The sequence below is a fragment of the Bactrocera dorsalis genome, chromosome 3 (assembly GCF_023373825.1).
Source record: "Bactrocera dorsalis isolate Fly_Bdor chromosome 3, ASM2337382v1, whole genome shotgun sequence".
Taxonomy (NCBI): domain Eukaryota; kingdom Metazoa; phylum Arthropoda; class Insecta; order Diptera; family Tephritidae; genus Bactrocera; species Bactrocera dorsalis.
Genome location: NC_064305.1, coordinates 91,757,830 through 91,783,737, shown reverse-complemented (window position 1 = coordinate 91,783,737; position 25,908 = coordinate 91,757,830). Strand labels below are relative to the sequence as shown.

The following is a 25,908-nucleotide window of genomic DNA, read 5'->3' as shown; positions in this document are numbered from 1 at the left end:
TGCCACTGTAATGGAAATGTTTTCCATTTCGTTTAGCAATTTCCGCAATTTGTTGCAAGTCAAAGTGGGTTGCAAATTACGAGTATTGACTTCTCGCACAGCGGTGGACAAAAAAAGAACCGAAAGAAAACGCTGTGGAATGCTTGTGAAGTAACATAAAGTATGTGCAACATGCTGGGCTCTTGACTACCTGGAAGCGGTGTTGTGCGGTTTGTGTTTATATGCGCGAAAACGGTAGATTGAAATATTATGTGGACTCCACCCTTGCCTTCGATTAGCCTTAGACCTCAGGAAATTTCTCAGTAATATTTTAAACGTAAATTTAGCCCTTGACTTTTCACACAAAAACGATTTTGAGCGAGTTTTAGAAAAAGTGGCCAAAGTACCTCGTATTGCTGGGTGGGAAGGGTTAGAATATTACGGCAAAACTTTTGTAGACAAATTCAAAATCCTTCCTCAGGTCAGCTTACTTCGACTTTTCATAAAAATTAATAAGATTTTTGGGAAAAAATTGAAATTTTAAGGAATGAGGAAACGAGTTTGGAGAGCAAAGCAGAATTTGACCTCTTTAACTAACCCGTCATTTTAATAGTCTTAGGTTGGCAATCAAAACTGGAAGGAAATCGAAGAAATTGCAAGCGACTGAGATGTGTGGAGGCAGGCCAAAGCTCAGAAGTAGATGTAGGGCCAAGAGATGATGATTTCTTGCTACCTACTTATATTTACAAACCAGGCAAAAGTGGAAAATGTGACGCTTTCAGGTCTCATAATCCAATTTTGTATGGCAAATCTCAGTTTATCAGAATCGAACGCGGGTTTCGACATAAAATTGTATGTCTACGGAAGGCTACTGTAAGTAAATTGTCCGCAGATTAGCTGCACAATATTTCCCATCAATCCTGTATCATCTACTCTTGACTTTATTGCAGGTATTACGAGATCGCAAAACGATTGCATGCAAATAATTACAATTGGATGAAACAACAAAGACGGGCTTTTCTTCTCCAACTGCAAGCTTGCACGTTTTTGTTTTTGTAGAAATGACGTTCGGCGGCCGGTATTTAATGTGTAGAGTGAAATATTAATGCTCTTCACTCAAACTAGTAGTTGAAGACGACTTTCTAGCATAGACAAGCTGAAAGTTCTCAGAAATGTAAGTGTGGCTTGGAGAAGCCCAGATATTCAGTTGTTGTAAATTTTATATTTTTTAAATTGTTTTATTCTTCGAAAGACGTCAAAGCAATAAAACTTTATTCCATTCATTCCAACGAAAGTAACACTTACGAAGAAATTACCGTTTCCGCTGAACATGCAAACATGAAGATCTGGCGAAATGACAGAAGTGAAAAATCAGTTTCGGTTTCAGTTTCAGTTTCACACATGCCGACTGCCATTTCGGCCACACAATCGAGGCTAATAAGCGTATTTACGACTGCTTTTTGCTGTCACACTGCCCCAACTGACTCATACACTTAATTGCCATCAACACACACACACACGCATATTTGTGTTGCAATGTGTGTGTTCTGAGTACAAGTATGGCGAGCAATGAAAGTGTCGTGCACGAAAATTTCACTTTTTCTCGGATTCTCGTGGGCTGCCAGCACTTGTCATATATTTGGCTTAGTGGCTCAGCCCTTCGTGACACGATTGCCTTAAAACAAAAAGTGTGTTCACTAATTCACTTTCTTACTTTTACGGCCTTTATATTCCACGTTTTTGCTTCTCTTACTTGGTTTTGTGCCAGTTTCGTTCATTTCAGCCGCGCCGCTCGTTTTCCGATTCGTTCTTTACTTGCTGGCGTGTGTCCAGACCGCACACGACATTTGGCGCTTTTATCGCCGCTGCCACTGCCTCACCGCTGTTCGCCTCTTTTGCCGCATTCTCGTATTTGGGTCACTCATGACATAATTCCTTCTTGCATTAGTGCAACGGTACCGCAGCTGCCAACTCACATACCTTTGTCTCCGACAATCGCACTGATTGCCGCAATCGGCAACGCGTCGCGTAACGGCAACTGCATAAGCGACGCGCCGTGACGCCAACCTCACCATCATCAGCGTGCTTCACACCTCGGAGGCGGCTAGCGCACAGCGTCAGCCAAATTTATCACTTTTCCTGCATTTGGCAGTCCGAAGTCGGAAATTTGTTGCTTTCTTCCTTCGCCGCGCTTTGTTCGCGGCGCAGCGACAGTCGCATAAAAATAATATAAGCGCAGAAATAAAATGCGAAAAGTGCACATTTTTATCTGACAATTTTATGACGCGTCGCCGCCGTTATGCTTACGAAATACATAAATACATATGTAAATATATATCTCAATATAAATTGGCCTGTCCGATTGCGCTGCGCTCGCCGCGCCGCCCGCCGCTTTGCATAACCACAACGAGGCGCCCAGTCTCAGGCGGCCGAGCTGTCAGGCGATTGCATTTTTATTATTGCCAAGCTGAGGCATGCAATAATAAGCGGAAACCAAATAAAGTGTGGCAGCAAAAGCCAGTGAAAAATCTCTTCTCCCTGCATTTTTCATTATTAAAGCGGTTTTTGAAGCGTGTTTATCCGCGTAGCTAACCCAGGCCCATTGTTTGTCGCGCCGCGCTGCGCGGCTTCGCATATTTGTGTGAAGTGCGAGTGTCTTTTCGCGCTCGCGCTTGATTGCGCTTGCCATTTTTCTCATTGTTCTTGTTGTTTTATGGCTGCTGTGGCCGTTGCCCAACCCAGGTTTGGATGTCAGCGTGTCAAAGTGTCAGTGTTAATTTTTCGAAAGTGAACGCGGTCACCTTTACGACCGCAAGGCGAAGGAATGAAAACAAAAGTGAGTTTTTGAAGAAATTTGTTTACACTAGCACTTAGTGATTTAGTGCGGCCAGTGAAACGAAACCGAAATAATGTAGCACCATAATATCTCGTTATGTAAAAAAGAATATCGACTTGCTTGCTTGCTGGAGAGAAATGTCGAATGGTGAAATGAACAAAAGAGTTATCTTCAATTAAAGCCCATATTACGGTTTCGAACTCAACTGTAATCTGTTTGAAGTTGGACAAGCTAGGATCCTCTTTAGGCAACAAATACCATGCACGCTGGGAACGATGAAAGGAGAGCTTTATATGCACTATGAGCCAAATTACTCAGAGTATATGGATCACATCAATTATGGGTAAGACGAAATATCTCCTGTCATGTAAAGAACAGTCGTCCTACTCGCGACTAGGCTCCCACGTCACAGTTGACAGAAATAACTTCGAAGTCGTAGAAAATTTCGTCTATCTTGTCGAACTGCAACTTTTTTGTGATTTATGTATATTACGGTTTACAGAATTTCAACTGAATGCAGTTGCAAATCTAAAAGCAGTATTGGGCCGAAATGCTTTAAATGGAGAATATTTATATTTCTCATATCTCGAACAAAAATCTCCCACTTTAAACGTGCTGATGGAATTATGTAGTAGATGCAGAAGAGCTCTGGCATACGACTTTATATATTGAGTTGAACTCCACTCAACTCAGTAAGTCTTAATGCGCATTTAAGACGGTACAATGCCACAAATATGTAGCGGTGCTTAAGCGTGTGATCTCTAATAAGAATCGTGTGAGATGTCACGCTTAGTTACCCGTTATAGGTGAATCACTGGTGACGGTACAATTACTGCTAATCGCTCCTCACACTAATCCGTGACCAGCTTTTAGGTGCAATATTTAGTCGCATTTGCGCAACTGTCGTGAACGAGCTGAGCCGCAGCTTAGCGTCAGCTGCTGTAATGGATTACTTTGCAGCACCGGCACACTCCTTGAACACCGCTTGGCCGAAGCACTGCTCAATGCAACAGCATATCCTTGCTTACTCCTTGCGACCGAGCTAGCAGAAGCGGACGGATGAGAACTTAATCCGTTCAAGCTCAACTAATTCGAGTGGTTGCTGCTTGTGGCTCGCTTCGTATTCTCCTTCGTTTTTTAGTGTTTACGGTTTACACCTTCTTCATCTACCTCGAAATCAAATATTGTACTTTTCTGTTTGTCTGGTGCATAAAGTGAGGTTAGAGCAGGTAAAAGTACTAAAGAAGGAAATAGGACGAAATTGTGCCCTGCTGAGCTTAGTCTTCCCGAAAGTGCCGTTGTCGATGTCGTGAAGGGTATATGTACACACTTTAATTATAACATCTACATATTTATTTATATTATTTGTTGCATCGTTTTGTGTAGGTGTTCTCATAGCAGTAAACTACAGCAACAGCAACTGTCTGCGAGGCAAAGGAAACCTGGTGCAGAAAGAAACTTGCCTCGTCGGCTGCCGTCAACCGCACTCGTCAAGCGCATGTGTGTTCGCAATGCATTTTGCTTGCGCGTCTATCCACGCCACCACCAAGCCTTGCGTTGAGGAACTTTGCGCTGCGCCGTGCTCTGTTGTGTCGATTATGAGCTAAGCGTTGCCACGTTGCAGCTTTTCAGTTTCCACTTGTGTGTGACTAAATGCCTCTCCGCCCAGGTGCGTGTGCAGATATATGTATATGCCTGTTGGGGCACACGCACACACACTCAAATGTGCAAATGCTTTTCTTGTGTCTGCCTCAACCGCAAACGCATTGCAACTCATTAATATTAAATACGCTGCAACACGCGACGCATGAAGTATCTTCAGTTGACTGGCGACCGAGTGGACTTGGAAAGCGCATCAGCCTGCTCGAGGGCTTCTTCCCGGCCGGCTGTAACAACTCTGTCCGACGAGCGCAGTTGTCGGCCTTCTCAATCTCATTGTATTAACGCTTTAACGCGGTGACGTACCTTGTGGATGTGTGTGTGTGTGTGCGTTGTGTCTTTTGCAATTTATGCGCATTTTGATTCAATTTCATTCACGTGACTTGTAAATTATCAAGTCATGTAAGAAATCCATTCGCGTTGCCTGCATTACATATTCCAGGCAAGTTCAAGATGTGTAGCTGCGGGGCGGAGTGCGTGGCGAGCCGAGCGTGTGCAGGTGGTGTGTTCAAGATGTTCTTCTCGCTTGCGAGCTTGCCTCCGATACTTTTCAGTTGGTGCGGTCTGGGGTTCTTGTGAAGCGAAAAGGAATTTTAAACGAAAGGTAAAAGGGAGAAAGAATCCTAAAAATATTGAAATCCCCTACCCAAGTGGTTGGTGGCTACTATTGAAGCATTTATGCTATGATGATGTAATTTTCACCAGAATGAACTACGCGTTTAAATTCTGTGTGAAACTCGGTAAGTCTGCGAAAGAGACGTTTGATATGATCAAGCAGGCTTACCCAGATATTGCTTTAGCAAGAAGTGGTGTGTTTCGGTGACAACAGGCCTTTTTAGAGGGCTGGGAAGTGGTCACTGATGTAGAAAGGAAGAATGAGCAAATCCAAGGTGAAAACGGTGCTCATTGTCTTTTTTGATATCAAAGACGTCGTCCACCATACATTTTTTTCCTCCTGGACAAACCGTCAACTCCAAGTTTTACGTGGAAGTCCTCAAGAGACTAAATCGAAGGCTCAATCGGGTCCGACAAGCAGATTGGAGGTTGCACCACGATAAAGCTCCGGCTCACACCGCCTTTGTTATGAATAGCCTAACCAAGCCGGCATCCCAACACTTCCGCAACCGCCCTACAATCCAGATGTGGTCCCCCGGACTCTTTTTTGTTTCCTTGCCTGAAGAGGCCGATGGAGTATGTCTTCCGTGACGCCTTCAATGCTCGGAAATCGCGCTGGCCACGCTGCATAGACGCAAAAGGAACCTATTTCGAAAGTTTTTAGAGAATCGTAACGATTGGTCCTCAGTCCAATTATTATACTTTCTGGACAAACCCAGTACTTGTATTTACTTTCCCCTTCTCACAATATAAAAGGAAGTATCAGACAATCCGCGTATTTTCATATCCCACCACAAAAGCTGGAACAGTTCCACAGGCCTAGTTTCCCGATTGTTCCAAGACACTTAATTGACAATAGCCTCTGACACAAAACATTAAATACAACAACACATGAGAGTGTGTAATGTAGCTGCGTTCAATCGATATTAGTACCAATCATAGCTTCCTCTTGCCCTCATAAAGAAAAGTAAAATAGTGTCCCCAGGCCTCGAATGACATTAACCTCAAACAAAGCACTATAATTTTTCTCCATATGCGTTTGTATGTGCAGCTGCTGCAAGGAATTGATCTAAAAATAACATGACTTGAGATTGGAAATGGCGAGCAGGCAATATTTTCTAACGACAAATGGCCAAGAAAATTGGCCAACCGCTCTGCCGACTTGAACACACACACAAGCACACATGGGTGCGTACATATTGTTTGCGGCTTCAAGCGGTTCTACACATAGGTTTATATCGGCTATATACTTAGCAGCAACAAAATAAATATACAACAACATAATAAGCTGGTTGCCGTGTTGTTGCATGCAACACGACGGTACACATAGAGCGAATGGCCGCAAACGACAAATGCGAAAAATTATGGGGTCGCCGAGATTGAAGCGGTCACATACAAGTGCTTGCGGTGTGTGTGTGAGCAAGTGTGCCGCAGCGTGTCATTAAACTTGGACGCCGGCGGCTGCCTCAAATGGTCGAATTTTAATCAACAGTCAAGTTGACGAAAGATGCAAGACATAAAAGTGCAACAAAAAAAACAAGTTGCGCTTTATCTCCACACTTCGCTCTCTAATTAATATGTCCAATTTGCATTGTTTGTGTTCGCTGTGCGTTGAGTGATGGATTGGAAAACGGAAAAAGAGTGAAAAATTAAGATTTCCCGTTTGTTGTTGGCAGCCACATTTTTCCAGCGACGCTTGGTCGTGGCCAAACAGGAAAGCGGTCCAGCTCGACGAGCGAACAACGCGCGTGAACAATAACAACAACTAAAAGCGCTCAGCAAATGAAACTAGTTCGTTCAACCAAATCGCCAGACTGATTTGCCGCGCGATAAATAGATAAATTGCCGTTTGACGGACGGCGTGTGTTGCAGTGTTGTCCGACCGACTCAATGTTTGCCGTTTTGTTTGTGGCGGCCGGCTGAACTAGATGCTCGGCTATTAACGCGCGTATGTGCCACAGTGCCATATGTTGTTAGTGGGTTAAGCGCGCTAGAGTTAAATGCTGAATTGACACAATTTGAATATGACCGAGAGTCGCCGAGTGAGAAGTGCGAACGCAATCGAGCCTGTGTTAATACATATACTCACACACACACAGAAAGAGAAAAAAGTTTCCTCGATAATAATGAAATGAATTACACTTAATGATATGCTGACTAAACGAGTACACTCATATGCATCCGTGTGTGTGTGCGTGAACCGGCTTGGTGTGTGCGGAATGTGCACTGAAAAATCATTAGTTGCAAGAACAGACCCTTGCTTGAGTTTTTCTCTGCTTACCCACAAATACATACATATGTACATACTTATATTATTCTGATTGTTTGTTGTAATTGGTTTTTTTCACATATCACAATCTACAATTTGCCTTTTCCGCACTTTTCCTACCGACCCCTTTGTTCGACCACCGGTCTTCCGTCAACATCAATTCTGGTCTTTCGCTCATAATGTGTGCATTTCGCATTGGCTTAACCAGCAGTTCCAGTGTCAGCGATTGCTGTTATTGTAGCTTGACCCAGAATAACAGGACTTCCACTTCCACTTTGAATGCAATCTAATGTCAAGATTTCCAAGATTTCTTTTTCACACACACAGACAACACAAATGTAATGCTTTGTTGTTGCTTATGTGAACTATATGTTATTGTTGTTGCATATTAAGGCATAATTATATGCAAAGTTTACCCCAAAAAGCTGTCCTTGGTTTCGTTTTCGTTTTGTTATCACCGCGTTCTCTTGCTTTTTGTTCAATATTCTTGGCGTTAGTCATGATTTACTTGCGACTTAATGTCAACAATAAACATCATTTGCATAGAGCGAGCGCTGTCGTAATAAGCACAACTATTTCATTCGTCTTTTTTCGTTCTTATTTAGCTCACTTAATATGCAGATATGCAGTCGGGTGAGATTTTACGTGGAGGCGGAATTATTTTAATATATTAGATTTGTGGTTGGAAGATAAAGACGCATGCATAAATGTACATTTACATATTTACATGCTTTTGAGTTCACATTATAATTACAAAAGCAAAGTCTCGGTGAATTTTTAATGTTCAAGCGCACAATAGAGTAATGGATAGTTCCGGTGGATGTCAAAAGAGTGGTCTTATGATAACTTTGGAAACTCTAATATTAATTATTTATTTTTGAAACTCTTTGTAGTGTTTTCAAAGTTGGAGAGCAGGCGTACTGGTTTGGTTTGAAATTGTGTGAGATCATTTAAGGTTACGATAAGATTAAGGGGTCAGTAGGGTAATCTGGCCTGTTTTTGGCATTTGTTTTTTATAGACATTTTATTCTACAATAGACCTTTTTTACGTGTCATGAGGCATATCGCGGAGTGTATAAATAAATTTTTTCGAAATTTTTTGATGATATCTGTCGTAGAAATGGCTGGGTGAAAGAGATGCGTTTTTTTACTGGCGGACACGATTTCCCATGTTTGGATCATCTAAAACACAAAAACCTAATTCATTCTTAAAAAGTACGTGAATGGTTATCGTCTCTACAAACATGAAAAAAATTGTATGAAAAGTAATACACTTTTGTTTTTTTAATTTTTCCCTTGTTTTTTACGTAAAATTTTGTCATAACATTGTCAATAAATTATAAAAAATTATTAATAATATAATAAAGACGATAGCCAAGCGTTTTGTGAATATTTAAAAAATAAATTGAGCAAATCGGTTGAGTAGTTCGACCGCCAGTTTAAAAAAGTGTGTATCTGATAAAAACGCGTATAAAGTTAAAGGTACTGAACAGGCATACAAAGCTGGACATAACATTGAAAAATTTACAAACCCCTAATTATTATTTTTGGGCCTTTTTCGAAACCTACCAACGGTAAACTAATTCTAAGGGTACCTATAAGGGAACAGAAAATGCAAAAAAAAAAAATTGAAAAACGATTACCCTACTGACCACTTAAAATTTGGTAAAAATCCCCTAAATATATAATGCTGGCGTTTTTTTAATAAATCTTGCTAAAACTAAACAAAATTAAAGATTTCCTCACTTCAATCTGTAGTGTCTAATCTGTATATATCATCTGATCAAAATTGACCCGGACTATTTCAAACCAAATCGATAAATTTTTTCTTGAATTGGTGTATCTTTTTTCTAAATTCGTGTGAAGTTTAATCTTCTTTTGTCAATTCGTGTGTGTTTTGTAGCTTTAGGCTTACGACGCGAATACTTTGTCTGACCGTTTTTACCATGGAAAACAATTTAATAAGGAGGTTGGGTAAAATTTTGTGCCTTCTATGACATCATGACTACGGAATCATCGCAAATGTTGCAGAACGTGCAAAGGCTTGAAAAAGTGCTTGGATATATTCATCGCACCCTCATGTATACAACTTTTCCAACGAGTGTCCGCCAATATTTTTTGCCTCACCGCATGAATGCCTATCGGACAAGATGAACTTTGGACAAAACCAGTAGCTTAGTAGATCTCTTGCGTTCTATTCTAAGCCAAAAGTATATCGCAATTGCACAGGATTGACAATTGCTAGAACGCAAGACGCCAATGGAGATCCAACTCGGTCCCATTCCAAAGTGAGCGTGGCAAAGGTGCCCCCTCTGACTAAGTCATCAGCTTTGCAGTTGTCAGTTATTCCGTTGATACCAGTCACCTAAACAAGTCTAATGATGAAGTAGCTGGATGCTATTTCTATATTTTTAAGGAGGGTAGACACTCCTTGGCTACTTTTGAGCGAATAGTTAGCGAGATCCCCGCAAGTATTGCCGCTTTGCTGCCGGATAGCAGCCTCTTCTGCCTGAAAATCACTCGAATGTTATGGTAGCCTAAAGTTTAGAGTTTGACGGAAAAGTATTTCAGAAAAATTTCCCTTCAATCTTCCTTCCTAGCTTCGACGCTTGCGTGAAAAAGCTCACTAAGCTCTTTCCCAGCGACTTCTCAACTTATTTTAAGTTTGACCTTTTCTCAAGTTGTATGAAAAGCACAACATCTTACCTTTTATGCTGATTATAATCTGAAAAAGAGAAAGGAGTAAAAATTAGTTCACATAATTATTTCTTTAAATACAAATAAAATTGAAGTTAATGCTATAAAACGTCCAAAAATTGTCCGGGCTAAGGCAACACACATAAAATAGCTAATGCTCACATTAGATCTAAAAGTGCGTCTCAATGCAACGTTGAGTTTTTGTTGGAATTTGCATTTACATCAAAGCGCCAACAATTAGGAACAACGTCACACCCATTCAGTTCGAACTGTTAATGGTGGAGGCTCTCAAATGTGTTGATTACCCACAGATGGTCGCTTGCCAGCGCAGTTTGAACTACTTTAAAAACGCTGGAGGGAACTCGAAGACGGACATAGGCGAAAGCTGAAACAAAGTCAATGTTAAACGCTTCAATAAAAGTTGAGGACTTTGGAGAAAAGCAGTGAAGTATGCAAACAATTAAGAGAAATGTTGAAAAAACAAATCGAATAAAAACATTTGTCGGCATCCACAGGCGATAAGAATGAAAGCAAAGGTAAGCAAATCGATAACGCTTAAAAGGGAGAGGACAGAATGTGGGCTGCAGGTTGGTTTCAGCCAGCCACCGCCGCCGGCTATGGGTTTCTAGTGTTTTTTGTCGGAGCAAAGTTATTCTAGTCCGAAAAGTAGAACATCGAGTGTTGGAAATGGTGAATTGTGCGGGCAGTGTGTCAGCGATTGCCATCGCCCACGAGGCACATTCATTCATTTTCGTGTAAAAGCGCAGAGACATCAAAGGGTCATTCACCATATTCACACTTTTCAAAATTTAACGGTCATCCGAGCCAGCGGCCAATCGAACGCGCTGAGTGTGCCAGTAGTAATGCTTGGGCTGCCCAGCAGACACACACTTTCGCATACAATTATCGCGTGTACAAAGCAAAAGCGAACAATCAATAAAAGAAATAATGAAAAAAAATGTGGAACGCTTAGCAAAAGTGCCTTACCCATTGTTGGCGCGAACAGACAATTGGCGTTACAATTGAGCGCCGCTATTGAAGTGCACTCACAAACTCACATACATTCCGTTATGCGAGCACTTGAGGGTGTGTGAGTGTATTGTATTCAAATTTCATGGATATTTGCATGTGCTTTGGCTTGGGCTGACATTTGACAGCGCATATGTCAAATTTTGACAGATTTATGCTGCGCGCGCGCAAACGATGGCTAATAACGGCTCTTTGGTTTATTTTTCAATTCAAATCGCTGTAGTGGCGCTACAGAATCTGATGCAAGATCAGTTTGACAATACTGGGAGAGTAGTCTGGGTTCGGTTTTGGAGACTTGGCAGAATTGTACTATGCAGAAAGCAATAATACCCCAACTTTTGAGAAATAGCCATGTTAATTATAGGCCAGTGTTTTCTTTCCTCTAGAAAACTGAAGAATAGTATTTTATCAAAAAAAAATCTTAGAGAACAGCAATTTTTTTTTTTCAATGAAATATTTTCGCTTAATGTATTTAGCATGCCCTCAAAAAATTGTGTTAACCTTTTCCCGACCACTCCTATTAAAGCATACGACTAAATATAAAACTATATTAAACTGCTTTTGCAAAAGTTGATCGAATAATCCAACTTTTCATTGAATCGTTTGTTGTTATTTGTGTAACCCTAAAACCTACTTGTTGTAAAAACACATAAAAACTGTCAGTTCACAGAAAAAAAACACCCTTTGGGCCTCTGCCACTCCCAACAAATCAAGTCGCACCACAAATATCGCCAGTTGTTGAAACAAGTAGCCACTCGCCGATGGTCCGCAGCGCCTTCTGGCTTTCTTTCGAGTGCCGACTGTTTGTCGATCATTAAGTACTTCTCTTTCGCAATTTTGTGCGCATTTCCAGCAATTCACGCCAGCCAGACCGTACTTTACACAAAACAATTCAAAGTACCAGCAGTTGTCTCGTATAATTTTGAATATATGCTCACAAACACACTCGCACACTTGACAGCAGTTATAACTGTTAGTTGTTTGATTTGCAACTGAAGTTGCATGCGACTTCTTGGCTCGCGGCAACAGCACTCCGCTCGCTCTAGGCGCTTGTTGTTGCCGCCCACGCACTTGTTTAAGGTAACACGGGCTTGTAAACAGCATCTGGAGGCATTTCTATGGCCAACCGCTGCTGCCTCCTTTTTTCTTTAATTAGCTGACGCGCACTCCGGTACACTCCCTTTTGCGTCATTTGCATTTGCGCTTCTACACACACACACGCACTCACAAACAACCGTCTTTACGCAAGCTGCTATGCGAGCTCACAAGTAAGCCACGGAGGAGCATTTGCGTAGGATCCAACTCCTCTGCTGCACGTAGTGAAGTCTCATTTGAATGTTCATTATTGCCATGGCTTGTTTGTTTAATTTATTTTTTGTTTTGACGTTTGCCAGCACACAGACTTCAGACATTTTGTGCAACTCATTAGCGCTTACATTTTTAGTCTAAATTAACCCAGTTTGTAATTAAGCGAATTTCTTTCCATATTCAAATTTGCTTTGCGTTGGTGGTCGGCTTGAGTTATCGCTGTTGCCACAGTGGAATGCCCGCCATAGACACAAGGGATCGACAGACGTCATAAAATGGCAAATTTCATAGAGTTTCCGGAGTTACTGGCGAACTTATTACAGGTTTTGTTTGTTCTCAAACCCTTGTTGGTGATGAATCTGCTAATGCCTGGAAAAATTTTCTGTATCACCCGTAAAATTTGGATTTTCCAAAAGCAGAGAACGTTGTTGTTCAATAACTTTTGTCATTAAATAAGCGAGAGTTTTGTTGATACACTCTACATATGAACGTATGTGAAGTTTCATTTCACTCTGTCAATTCATTCTTTGTTTACAAGCCATGTTTAGTGTTTAGTGTCGCCGTGTCACAGTATTTTTTTACAATGGTAAAAATTTAATAACGTTCAGTGATAAAATTCTTATTTTTAGAAGGTATAGCACCAAAACAAATTCACGAACGAATGTTAAAAGTGTATAATAATTTGTCGCCTACAATTAGAACAGTAAAAAGATGGGTTGCTCAATTTAAACGTGGTCGTACAAGCCTTGAAGACGATCCACGTGAAAGACGTCCAAAAAACGCATCATCGCCAGAAATCATAGCTAAAATACAGGACATGGTTTTGGGAGATCGTCGATTGACTGAGTGAGATTTAGTAAAGGCTCTCATTAGGCAGTGTGAGCCATACTTTAAGTGAAATTTTGGGTTTTAGAAAGCTGTGTGCACAATGGGTGCCACAGTCGCTAACAATGGAGCAATAACACATTCGAATGCGAATTTCTTAACAACATTTGGAGCCTTTTAAAAAAGATAAAGTGGATTTTGTGCGTCGATTCATCACTATGGATGAGACTTGGGTCTATCACCATGATCCTGAATCAAAAGAAGAGGCTAAAGAGTGGTGTGAACCTGGTTGTTCGGCTTCGAAAAGAGTTCGTGTCCGTAAATCTGCCCAAAAAGGTTATGGCATCAGTTTTTTGGGATGCGAGAAGAATATTGTTTGTGGATTACTTGAAAACTGATAAAACAATTAATTTTGAATATTATTGCAACCTTTTGGATCAGTTGAAGGGAGACTTGAGACTTTTCAAGCGCCCATGGAGTGGAGCCATGTAACTTGCTAGAGTGGCTTCAGTTCGTTGAATTTTCGTAATAAAGTTGGTATTTGGGCGAAAGTTTCCCATGACCAAATACTGAATAAAAAAACATGACAGCTTGATACGACTCACGCGTGATATGTTAAGAAAAAGTTGTTGAAAAAAGTACTTCTTCTTTGATTAGCAGTATATATTCCAGTACTAATTTAGAATATTTCTCAATTCCAGCGAATAAAATGTAATGTAAAATGTTTGCCTAATGTGTCTCCGTTGTGTGGTGTTAGCGCAAGGTGGAAGCAGATGTAACTTTAATTCCCCGATTAACCTTTCCGAAACCCCCGCGCAAAGTGCCAGTGTTTTTTTTTAATTATCTAGAAATCTGTCATCCAGTTGAAATGTGTGTAAATACTATTTTACTCGTAAAAGTACCGTTTAGCTGTCTGTCCAAGGCTTATTCTTGCTTGTTGCACTGCAGCCGCAGCAATTCCCACTGAGATTAATTGAAAAGACATTTGCGTGCTCAGGGCTGAACGCAAATGTGGCAATGTGGCAGTGTTGCAACAATGTAATTTAGAATTTTCCCATTGCAACTAATTCGCAGACCGATCAAACAGAGTCGTCACAACAAAGCAAAAAGACTTCTGCAAAGGCTGCTCGTGCTGCTTCTTCCACCGCTCTTATGTTGCACATTGACATAATTTATTGCACAGAAAAATTTGCCGCAATGGCAAGGGATTTCGGAGCGAACTCGAATAAAATGCATGAGTACACACACACACACTTACCGACATACATGTGAACTTCAGTCTGAAACATAGAAGCGCATAGCTGGGCCTGCAAGTGCATCTTCTATGCAAAAGCGCCGCAAAGGAACCGCAATGTGACAACAACAAGCGACAGACAGACTCCTATCTATGACAACTTGAGTGGCAAAGCACTTGAAAGCGCTGCGCACATAAATACCAAAAATTGCCATTTTTCTTTGCGGTTGAGTAGAATTCTTCGGAAGACATACACACACACACACACTCGCGCTCATACAAATCGGTCGCACGAGCGCTGAAAATTTAAATGCTCACATAAAACAAGAATAAAAACACAATACAAATTCCCCCCAAGGCAGCGAAGTCCCTGCGGTGTCTGCTGCGGCAATTTTGTTTGGCTGCGACAACAGCGATTCGCCGATGCTTATTGTCATTGCGCCGGCGGCGAGGGGGCCTCTCGGCGGTGCTGGCTGCTGATAATGTCGCGGTGTGCGCGCATATTTGATGGATGGTTTTAAAATCGGTAATGCAAAGGCAGCGAACACATAAACGAGTTGTTGGCAAAAAGTAACGGTACAAGGAGTGTTTGCGCTTTATGTAACTGCTGACTAACTGTACATGCGAGCACGCTGTTTTTTGCTTTTGTGATGTGCGCTTGTTGCGGTGGGACGGTCGGCTGGCTCTTAACTTGGTTGGTAGGTCGGTCGGGCGCTCGGTCGGTCGGTTGGTGGGTCGGTCGTGTTGTTTGTTTGGATTTGATTTGATTGCGGTTGCTGCCGCTGTGGGTTACTATTGCCGTTTGCATATTTTTACGTTTTATGGGTTTCTAGGGAATGCCGCTATCTCGCTGCAGCGGCGGCCCACAGTTGCCTTGGCTGTCGCAGCTGAGAAGATGGCAATGCTAATGATGATCAGTATGCTACATAGGCGAGAACATCACACAAACACACACACAAAGATACATATTTGCTCGTGCAATATGTGCGCCATTGCAAAGGTTTACGACATGCCGTTTCGGCGAAAATGTCAAAGCCAGCAAGCGACATTGTGTTTACAAAGCCAACAGCAACAACAGCTATGAGCTCATATGCTTCTGTGTGTAGTGTCGGTGACTTTTGATTGCGACGCTTTGGTCCTTAGGGACTTGGTTCGGTTTGAGGGCAGCTGCAGTATTCAGTGTTTGAGTTTAGATTGAGATTGAGATTGCATTCATTCCATTTTATATTCATGTTTTTAATTCAAGTACATTTGTCCAACAGCGGTCATTCTGTGACACACTTAAGTGAGCCTTTGGGTAAAGGTTTTTCGAAATTTGTGGAAGGTAGTTCGAGTGTCAAAACTCTTTATATAGGTTAAATTCGTGTTATATTGTAGATATTGCAGAATAAATAATCCAATACATATCATTCCCCAAAATTCTAGAAAAACTATGGCATTTAAAATAACTCTCTTGGACAACTTTTCTGACTTAAGCTCCTTTTGTCACGCCCATTTTACCTTCCATAAAGTCAGATAACTACTTATAAGATACATATGTATATTCTCTAAAAGACTCTTTGATAATATTTTTATTGGGTAGTCGAAAAAGTCTTCTCGTATTTTGTCAACAAATGTCATCGCAGTCGTACGTCTCCAGTGCAACCAATCAGTCATACAATATAGTGTTGGAAAGGATTGAAGCCTCGAAAGGTTATGCTGAGTGATTGGTGGGATTGGAAAGGAATCATCCACTATGAGCTGCTCCAACCTGGACGAACGATTGATTCTACATTTTACTATCAACAACTGATGAGATTGAAGGAAGAAATCGAAAAAAACGGACAGAACTGATGAACAGAAAGGACTTCGCCTTCCATCAGGACAACGCTAAGCCATATACATCTTAGATGCCTCGGCAAACACTGAGAGAGCTTTGGTTGGAAGTTTAGATGCATCCACCATATAGCCCTGACCTTGCACCATCGAACTACCATTTGTTTCGGTCAATGCAGAACCCCTTTAGTGGAGTAAAGTTGGCTTCAAGAGAAAATTCATCGCTCAATTTAAAGTAAACTTCGGTTGACAGCACATTTTCTCTCAGTGCACCTTGTCATACCCAAATGGCAGAACTTTTGGCAAAGCCACTGCCGTGTATAAATAGCTTGAGACCAAAAAAGCAATGCTTAATTAAAATCCTTTGTTCCAAGCTCATATTAATATCCGATAAAGTCTTTTTGCCCAAGATTTGGATTTGATGTGATGTATGTACCTAATATTTATCTAACATGGGCAATGTGTATATTTTTCTCATAATTGACCCAGATACTGATCGACCTGAATGCCATAAAGCCACCTTATCACTCTGTAAATTTAGCCGTCCTACCAACTGACCTTCATCTATTCAGCTCGGCTTACTTATAGTGCACTTAAAAATAAACACGTAAACATTTATGCGCGTCACTCACATTGCCCCGTTTATTGCCAACGTTGCCAAAGTAAAATAAAGCTCATTTGGCGATATCCTTCGCCGGAGATGCCAGATACTCTGCTTATTTAAGCACGCTCAAATTGATTTCGACCCTAAAATCCGCCAGCGAGTGGTGGCGCAGTGCAAATACTCGCACACACTTCTTTATGGACCCATAAACGTGCTCGCCGGGCGTCGTGCCGCTACTGCATCCTTCGCCTTTGCTATCGCTTGCAACATTTCGCATAAATGTCACGTTTTCCTACTCAAGTTGACATTTATCAGGCTTTAGAGCATTTTTATTGCTGCGTCTTAGCCAGCAAATACTTGTTCCTTTTGTTTGTGTTTTTATTATTTTGCTTTGCAATTACATTGCAACTGCTTAGCTCGGCACAGCAGCAGCGTGCATGCTTATTCAGGGTTGCAGCTAGTTGCCACCATCCGTATATATGAGTGTATGTGTGTGTATGTGCCTTTGTGTCAACTTTGAAAGCATCAGCTTGTACATAGTGGAGCTGCCTGGCTGTCACATCGAGCAACATCATCAGTCTCAGCCTCATCAACGGCAGCAGCTGCGTCAGCATCAACAGCTGCTTTTGTCATCAATTGCGAATGATGCCTCGTGCTCTGGCCACGGTCGAATATCCTTTCCTCGCACTGCGATTTTCCATTACTTGGTTTATTTGAATAAGCCAGTCTAACTTTGGTGTCACGTTCTGGAAATTACATTTCTCTTTGCTGTGCGCCATTACCTACTCGCTGGTAGTGGAATGCAGTTTCGACATGTGTGCGAGTGTGTGTGTAAGAGCTTGTCATTTTTCGAAGATTTATGATGTCTTTGTCGTATTATATATTATTGAAATGCACTCACACACACTCGTTCACATATATCTATAGACTCTTTGCATTCTCCGGCATCTTTTGTGGTCTCAAAGAGTTCTAGCTGCCACCTTACTGCGCCCATCTGCAGCGCCTCGTCGATGTTTGTCCTCCATTTGACGGCATTGTGTGTTTGGCCCATTGTGTCTATGCAAAATCGATTTCCATGTGCCTATCAACAGATCGCTGTAGTTGGCTGCTGCGAAGCTTTTAGATCGCATCGGTGTGCTTGTCATAATTCTCGCGGTAAAAAATGTGATTCTGTGATTTCTTCTGAACTCATGAGATTTATCTGCTTGGCAGCATCATGACTGTTGTATTGACACGGCTGCACCACTAAGCTTCTAAGCGTAAGTGCATAAGTATGCTGGCTGGCTGGCTTTGTCGACGCTTCCATATGGCTTTGTGACACATGAACTGCTACTCTCACACACACACACAGCGCAGACACGTAGTGAGAATGCAGGAATGCATAAAAAAAACATTAGAAATGTGAAAAGCAGATGATCTGCTCTAGGACTAGAGCAGCACGTCCGCTGCAGCTGCGACACCTCGTGCGCACATTTACATGCACATCCCCAGAAATATGAGTGTCGACATTCACCAGCGATGAAAAGGTGCGATAAAACTGCTACGTGTCAGTGGAGGTGATTTTCTTCAAATGATTTATGAGCGCTTTGTGTGTACGCTTTTCAAGTTTTCCTCTCAATTTTTCCCTTTTCTATACAACTTGCCACCTAACGGTGCTTTTTTTGGGGGAGTGAGTGTTGAGGCTGCTTTAGTGAGGTGAAATAAGTAAGCAGATGCCTGTGAGGCGCACTGAGCTCGGATGCATTGAAAATAACGAGGTCAGGCAGTCGCATCCACTGTCGAAAGGCTTGTCAATATGTCGAGCAAATCTGCATGCCGAGATATACATATATATCGTTGTATGTATACATATATATTTATGGAATGCGCTAGATGCTTATTTGAAGTGATTACTAAAATTAGGTTTGATGGCACATAATTGTCTAATATTTCATGTAATTTCGTTGCTGGATTATGAATGCGAGTGAACTTGAGTTTAGATAGAATTTCAATTTATGATTTCGGGTTTTGGCTACGTTTCGGGCCCTTTTAACTTTTAACTAATCATCTCTTCATTGACAGCAACGTGAGTTTTCAATGTAGAAGAAAAATTCAACAACCATTTCGAGGTTCCTTTAGACTTCAGAATTTACATATTCTCACATGAGAAAGTGTAGCGGTGTGATATCACACGATCTTGATGACCAATCGACCGGCCCAAAACGTGAAACCGTGCTTACCGAAATGTGCTCTTAATTAATCCCTTGTAGAAACCATATGTCGCCGAGATCACGAGGTTCAATTTCAGGCATCAAATAGTGGGTTATCATGGTGCGATAATGGTCGCCATTGACAAACCACACCAACCAGGGTTTTTTCTGGATGAAATTGCAGTGCTTGAAACTCTTCAAATCGACTCTCCAAGGTCTTCGTGTACACTTTTAGATACGGCTGATATATTTTCTTCACTGCGTACTGGACGTGGTCTATTCGGCCGAATATTAACCAATAATGAATGCTGGGTTTCAAGATGGGTGATGATGTTGCGTATAGTTCGCTCAATAGGGCAATTATGTTGACCACAAGTTGAGTGAAGCGAGGGAAACATATTCTTTACAGAACGTAAATTTTCGTAACAAAGCTGAACAATTTGTAAACGTATACCGACCAAAAGAAAAAAACATGATAGCTTGGAATGACTTACGCATGATCTGTCACAAAAATGCTATTGAAAAAAGTACCGCTACTTGGATCACTTGTTCCACGACAAACCGATCTACGTAACCGATCCTTGATTTTCATTCGGCCAAGGATGCTGAAGGTGCCAGCATTCTCCAAGATTACTTCGTGAATGCTGCTTGTCTTTACCTCAACACCAACAACAACACACAACTATGTTTAACTCGAAATATTAAACAACCTTCCCCCTAAAGGAATCAGTGGAATCAATATACACGAGTTCTCCCCTTAATGAATACTGACTTTTACGTCTTACTGTGTCCACGTTGCCCAGATTAATGTGTATAGCAACTGAAACAAATATCTGTCCATATGTATGCATGCTAATGACAACGCAATGCCGTTTGCAACTGTCACATATGTCAAGTGAGTTTTTCCGATTCGACAAAAGAAATGTGACATAACACACTGGACACCGCGCAGCGCACATAACGACACACGCCGCCATAATATGTTTACACAAAATAAAAAGATATTTACTAAAGAACACCAAGCGGACCTCTGGCAGAACAGACGGTGTGTGTTTGTGTGAGAGAGCAGGCGAGTGGGCAATCTTCAGCATTGGACAAAACAGAAATTTGTGGATTACAGTTATTTCTCCACAATGGCATGGCATAAAACATGACAGGAACATAAAAAGAATAGCCAGTTGATAACGAACCCGCAGCGGAGGCGGGGAGAGCGGCGCGGGCGCGCATGTTACTGCCGCTGCCAGGCCGGAGACACTAAAGTAGTGAGTTGTGCGGCAACTCGCCGCTGGGGGATTGTCAAACGCTGTGACAACAAACAAGCTACGAATTATTTTTGCAACCACACACACACACAAATACTTATACATACACAGATATACATAGATGTAGGCAATCACTTATGCATTTATTTGCTTTCGTGCGTGCGCACTCGGCCTGGTTTGGCTCACATGTGTGCTTGTATGTGCAACGCAACGCCAACACACGGCGCACTCAGCCCGGTTTGGTCAGCGATGCCGGCCGAAAGCTGAAGCGACAAGTGCGCATGCGCATGCGCCCGCGTTCAACAGTAAAGGGAAGTTAGCTGCATAAATCATACACACAGGACGCGGGCCCAAGCGAAGAGAGGGGAAAGTGAGTACAACGAATTTGGCAGTAAAATTGCAGCGCAGGCAACGCGGAGAACCCTCACCTATGTGCCAGTGCATATATGGTCGCCCCTCGGTGGCAAACGCATGGATGTGAAGCATGTATTCTTGTATGTAGTCTTAGCTGGCTTTAGGCGATACCTCTGCACTCCTTACTTACATTAGTCGTATTGTCTGCCAGTACGTAGCTGGTTCGGTCATACGCGCCATATTGGCAACAATTTGTGGCGCGTGCGCGCACGCATAGCCCACGATGTTCAAGCATTTTTGCGCTGCGACTGACCAGTATTAGAGTAGAATCATCATTTCTCTCGCATATTTGCAAACTTGTGCAATCGGCATTTCTCATTTCACCAAATTGAGGAAGTGAAGGCATATGTTGCACACAAATTGCTTGCAAGCACGAACTAGTGTTCGGTTCTAAAAATAAACATGCAGCATTGAGATACTGCATTTGTTGGTTTTATGGAGGCAGCGTCTTTCTGTATTAGCAAAACGTTTTGTGTAGAGATGATATAATAAGTTACTGAATTTAGACTCTTGCAGGATCTGGGCGTATTTTGTTGTTAGAAAGAACGAATAGGAACGATTATCAAGTCAAGTTTGTCAAGCGGTCACGACCAATGGTTTCTTTTAATATGTGAATGAATATTTAAGAATTTCCAACTCTAAAGCCGAGCGAATTCATGCCTCTTATATGTGTGATTGTGTGTCTCTGAGTTGCATAACGGCTGGCAATCTTATAACATAATTATCACGCGGCCACGCAAATATTTCAGCGTAAATTGATTTCGGAAATTAAAGTGAGTAATTGATAATTTGCAATTGCGGCATAAATCTTGTCAAATAAAACGCTGTCCAATAGAATAAACATGGCGATTGGCAACCTCAAGTGCACAGGCATTTTCATAATATTGAAATCAATTTGCTATTGGCACCTCGGCATGCAAAGGCCATTGCCGCAGTGTCGACTTGCGATTGACCGCGGCATGCGCAGCTTGCCAGCAGCTCGTAAATTATACCCGGGCGCATAAATAATTTACGAATAGCTAGTTTGTGCTGCAGAAGTGCAAGCTGCGAAACTGCAGCGGCCAACACACACACTCACCAGCGGCGGTGCATAATTCTTGGCGTTAACTTGAGAGGTGTTGTGCGCAAAAAGCAACTGCCAAATTGATTTGTGGCCAACTGCTAAATCACACCGCAGAACAAGCTGAAGAAAAATTACAAAAAAAAATAATAAATGAAAAATTCAAATGTGGAAAATTACATGCATTGAACAAATTTGTATGAGAAACGGCCACAAAGCGTCTTACAAGCGGAATGCCAAGGCACGCATGCGCATAGGTGAGCATGGCGGCTGACAGACATAGTAGCACGAGTGTAGTGGTGTGTCAGCGCGCTGGAACGCGCCCATTTTGCATTCGTCGCTTGTTGCTCGTCATGCAGAAGATTAATTATGGTCGACAAAATGCGTTCAAAGTCGCATTAATTGAAGGTGAACACACACACACGCAAAAGTGCGTTTGGCACAAGTAATCACAGTTAGAGACACAAGTGAACACACTATTGCCAAAGCGAGTGCCAGTTGCAGATATGCGCGCACACACACATGCATTTCTGTGTGTGATTTTTTCCACATTTATGCAGAATTCAAACGACAACAAATTACGAAATCTCGCAATGCGCTGCTGGCACTTGCCACACCCCTTTGCCCTCTAGCCATCTTCAAGTCTTCGCGTCTTCTTTGCAGCTGCCTCTTTGCGCTGCACTGAAGATTTGTGCGTGCGTTCTCGGCCGAATCAGCCTTGGCTTCACATACGAGGCGTATTTGCTGGCTCACTTCCCCGCTAACCAGTCGTTATTTACCAGCGTGTGTGCGACATGTCGCTTGTGCGCCGAAGGTTATTACACGACAAATTAATTGCCAACTAGTTACCAGGTCCGCTGAATGTCGGTGTTAAAATAATTAAGCGCGCCGTGATTTATAGCCAAATCGGGCTGAGAGGAATAGTTTTATGTGCGAGCATTTGTTTGGAGGTAAAAGAGGAAAACAAATACAAAATATTTAAATGGGAATACTTGAGAATTATAGCCGCAAGTCAAATAAACCCGTTATACTATGAGGAAGCTCTTGCCAAGTTAGATTATTGCAAATGTTGTTCAATTTACAGACAGAATGAAAACAATCTGTTGTTGAGTGCTTCCTTCTACATATTTTTAAACTTCAATTTCAATCCTTCAGTTATCGGTTGATAAGGAAAGAAGCTTGCCAAATTAGTCAAAATCTTTTAGTTGCTTCCTATTACGCAAAATTTCCGCTAAAAGTATTATTTTCCAAATTTCAACTAAAACACTTAATTGAGTCAATTAAAGAGTTCAATGAGTTGGAAGCCAAAATTCCGCTTGTTTAAGTTTTAAAATAATATTTAACTTATCTATTTGTTTCATAAACGTGAAACAAATAAAAATACGCTGAAATATACAGTTATGAATTTACCTAATAATTAAAGCAATTTTATCCTCAATTGCCCTCCGCTTTGTTTTGGCATCTTTTTGTGTTGCCTCACCTTTGAGACTATTTAATATGCTTAAAGAAAAAAATAGCACTAAAAACTAGTTCAAACACCAATTAATTAACGATCAATCAGTTGCATGAAAAATGAATGGAACTTATTCCGGTAATACCAACCAGTGCTGATGTACAGTCGTGAGTGGTAAAGCAGCAGTAAACGCAATAAATGTAGTAAAAGAGCACACCACGCAAATTTTGTAAAGGAGTCCTCGATGAGAATGAGCTTTCGAAAAATTAGCTAATTATTATGGATTGAGATGATCATTAATAATATTGGGTAGTCGAAAAAGTTTTTTCGTATTTTGTCAATAGATGTCGTTGCAGTCGTATATCTCCAGTGCTAGCAATCACATTGTGTCACGCCATATAGTTTTGGAAAGGTGAGATTTTAAGCTTCATTTAACCAAACAAAAATGAGATTCCCGGATCGAACTAACATCTACCATACTTTGCTGAAAGAAAATGAAATCGAACCGTTTCTGAAGCGAATGGTAACAGGAGACGAATAGTGGACTAAATACGACAATAATGTGTAAAAAAGATCATGGTCCAAGCGTGGTGAAGCTCAACAAATGGTTTGTCGCCTCGCAAAGTTATGCTGTTTGTTGGGTAGATTAGATAGGAATAATCCACTAGGAGTTGCTCCCGCCTAATAAAACGATTGATTCTACATTTTACTATCAACAACTGATGAGATTGAAGCAAGCATTTCGAAAATCGGGCAGAACTGATGAACAGAAAGGGCTTCGTCTTCCATCAGGACAACGCTAGACCACACACAACTGACTCGGCAAAAACTGGGAGAGCTTGGCTGGAAAGTTCTGATGCATTCACCATATAGCCCTGGACCGTGCACCATCGGACTACCATTATTATCGGTCAATACAGAACTTCCTTTCTGGAGTAAAGTTGATTTCAAGAGAAGCTTGTAAAAATTACTTTTCGCAGTTTTTCGCCGGGAAACCAGGAAAGTTGAACACTGATGGAATAATGTCTGTAGCTGAAAAATCACTAAAAGTGTTAGACCAAAATGATACATATTTGTTTCGTTAAAGTTCATTATAAATATTCAAAAAAAATAAGTTGAAGTTTGATTAGAAATGTGAAAAGACTTTTTCGACTACCCATATACTAAATAGTGCTAATATGTAGCCTTCAGTTTATTTTTTTCTCAAAACCAAAATTTTAAAATTTGCTCAGAGACAAATAACCAATCGCTATGACATTTTTTGCATATTCTAGATATATTATAGTACTTTGACGGTAAAATTCAATTTTTTCGACTCAAAAAATAATTTCTTCAAAATTCATATTAACATTTTTGAATATGTCTAAATATACACTAAAAGAGTTTATAAAGTTTTTTTATTCACAAAATCGCGTTTTAAAAAAAAAGGTCCTGCGTCTATTTAAAAATATTTCATTATTCTTTTTTAGTACCACGAGTATGCTAATTTCATCCACGCAACTGTAGGCACTTGGCCGAGTTTGTGCATTGCACCGTGAAATGAGTTTGCTGCTTAAGTCTTTTGTTTGACGCGCCGGTGGCCAGGCGGAGGCATTGTAGCGCTGTCTAAAAGCAATTAAATTTCGGTAATTTGCACTAATACATGCACACACACACATATATATATGCGCAGTTTGGCAAATGCTTTTCAATTTCGTTTACAGAAATTGCACGGCAATTTCGAAATATTGATTGAAAATATACGAATATGTCGAAATGTTTCGAAACCGTATATCAGGTGTTAAAATAATAAGCGAGCGAACAAAGGAAAGTTCGCCTAATGGCATGGCGAAGTGTTACACGCACGTACATATGAGCTGGTATAGCTAAAAGCTGCTGAAATGGGTTGCATTTTTGGGTTGAAGGGTGCAGCTGTTAAGAAAAAAGTTTAAAATTTGTTTGTGTTGCAAAAGGCCACATATATATGTAAGTATGTATGTGCACAATGAGTGAACTGAATTTTTTCCATTTTTCTTGAACTAAGTATGAGTTATGCGCTAAAGCTAATTACACGTGCACCAAGGCGCTCATTGATTGTTTGAATAAATAAATAAGTGGAAATCACGCAGTTATTGTGCTTGCAACGGCATACCAATAATATAATTACGAATTATTTCCACATATTACAAAGTCACTTGATTAATAACTTCTGGCAGGCAGCGCTTGCATAACGCGTTGAGAATTATGTGGTAACGCTAGGCGAAGGCAAGTCGTCAAACTTTTTGCTGGCAGATCTTTTACATATACATATAAATGCCGAACCGCAAACGCTCTGGCCCACTGACCGATCACCTAACGCACTTTGACGGGCGCGCTGAAGGCGGCATGCGCCCGTCTATCCAACCTCACACACACACAGACAGGCAAGCAGCTGAGAGCTTCCACGCGCCAAAGTGCGCTTGATGTGTTTGAGTACTTGCGGCTGTCAGTGGTATTTTTGCGCAACGCAATTCGAGAATTTTTCGGCGTAAAACGGGTAGCGCGCAGCATGCGATTGCCGTTGACGGCTGGCGGTTGGCGGCTGCGCACTCAGCACCAAGGAATTCACAGTAGTATTGAGCGAGCTGATGGGCGGTGTTACACTTTGGGAATGGCTGCGTATCAGCGGGACGGCGGCGGCA

The 25,908-nt window shown here is 41.4% G+C and overlaps 1 protein-coding gene across 5 annotated transcripts in view; it reads right to left on the bottom strand.

Annotated features, from left to right (window-relative positions):
- Window positions 1–25,908, bottom strand: part of LOC105230547 (uncharacterized) — a 168,650-nt gene that overhangs the window by 59,391 nt on the left and 83,351 nt on the right. For all 5 annotated transcript variants that reach the window (XM_029552110.2, XM_049452189.1, XM_049452191.1 and 2 more), the window contains one exon: window positions 10,065–10,083. The gene's annotated coding sequence lies outside the window, so the exon portion shown is untranslated. The remainder of the gene's footprint in view (window positions 1–10,064; window positions 10,084–25,908) is intronic.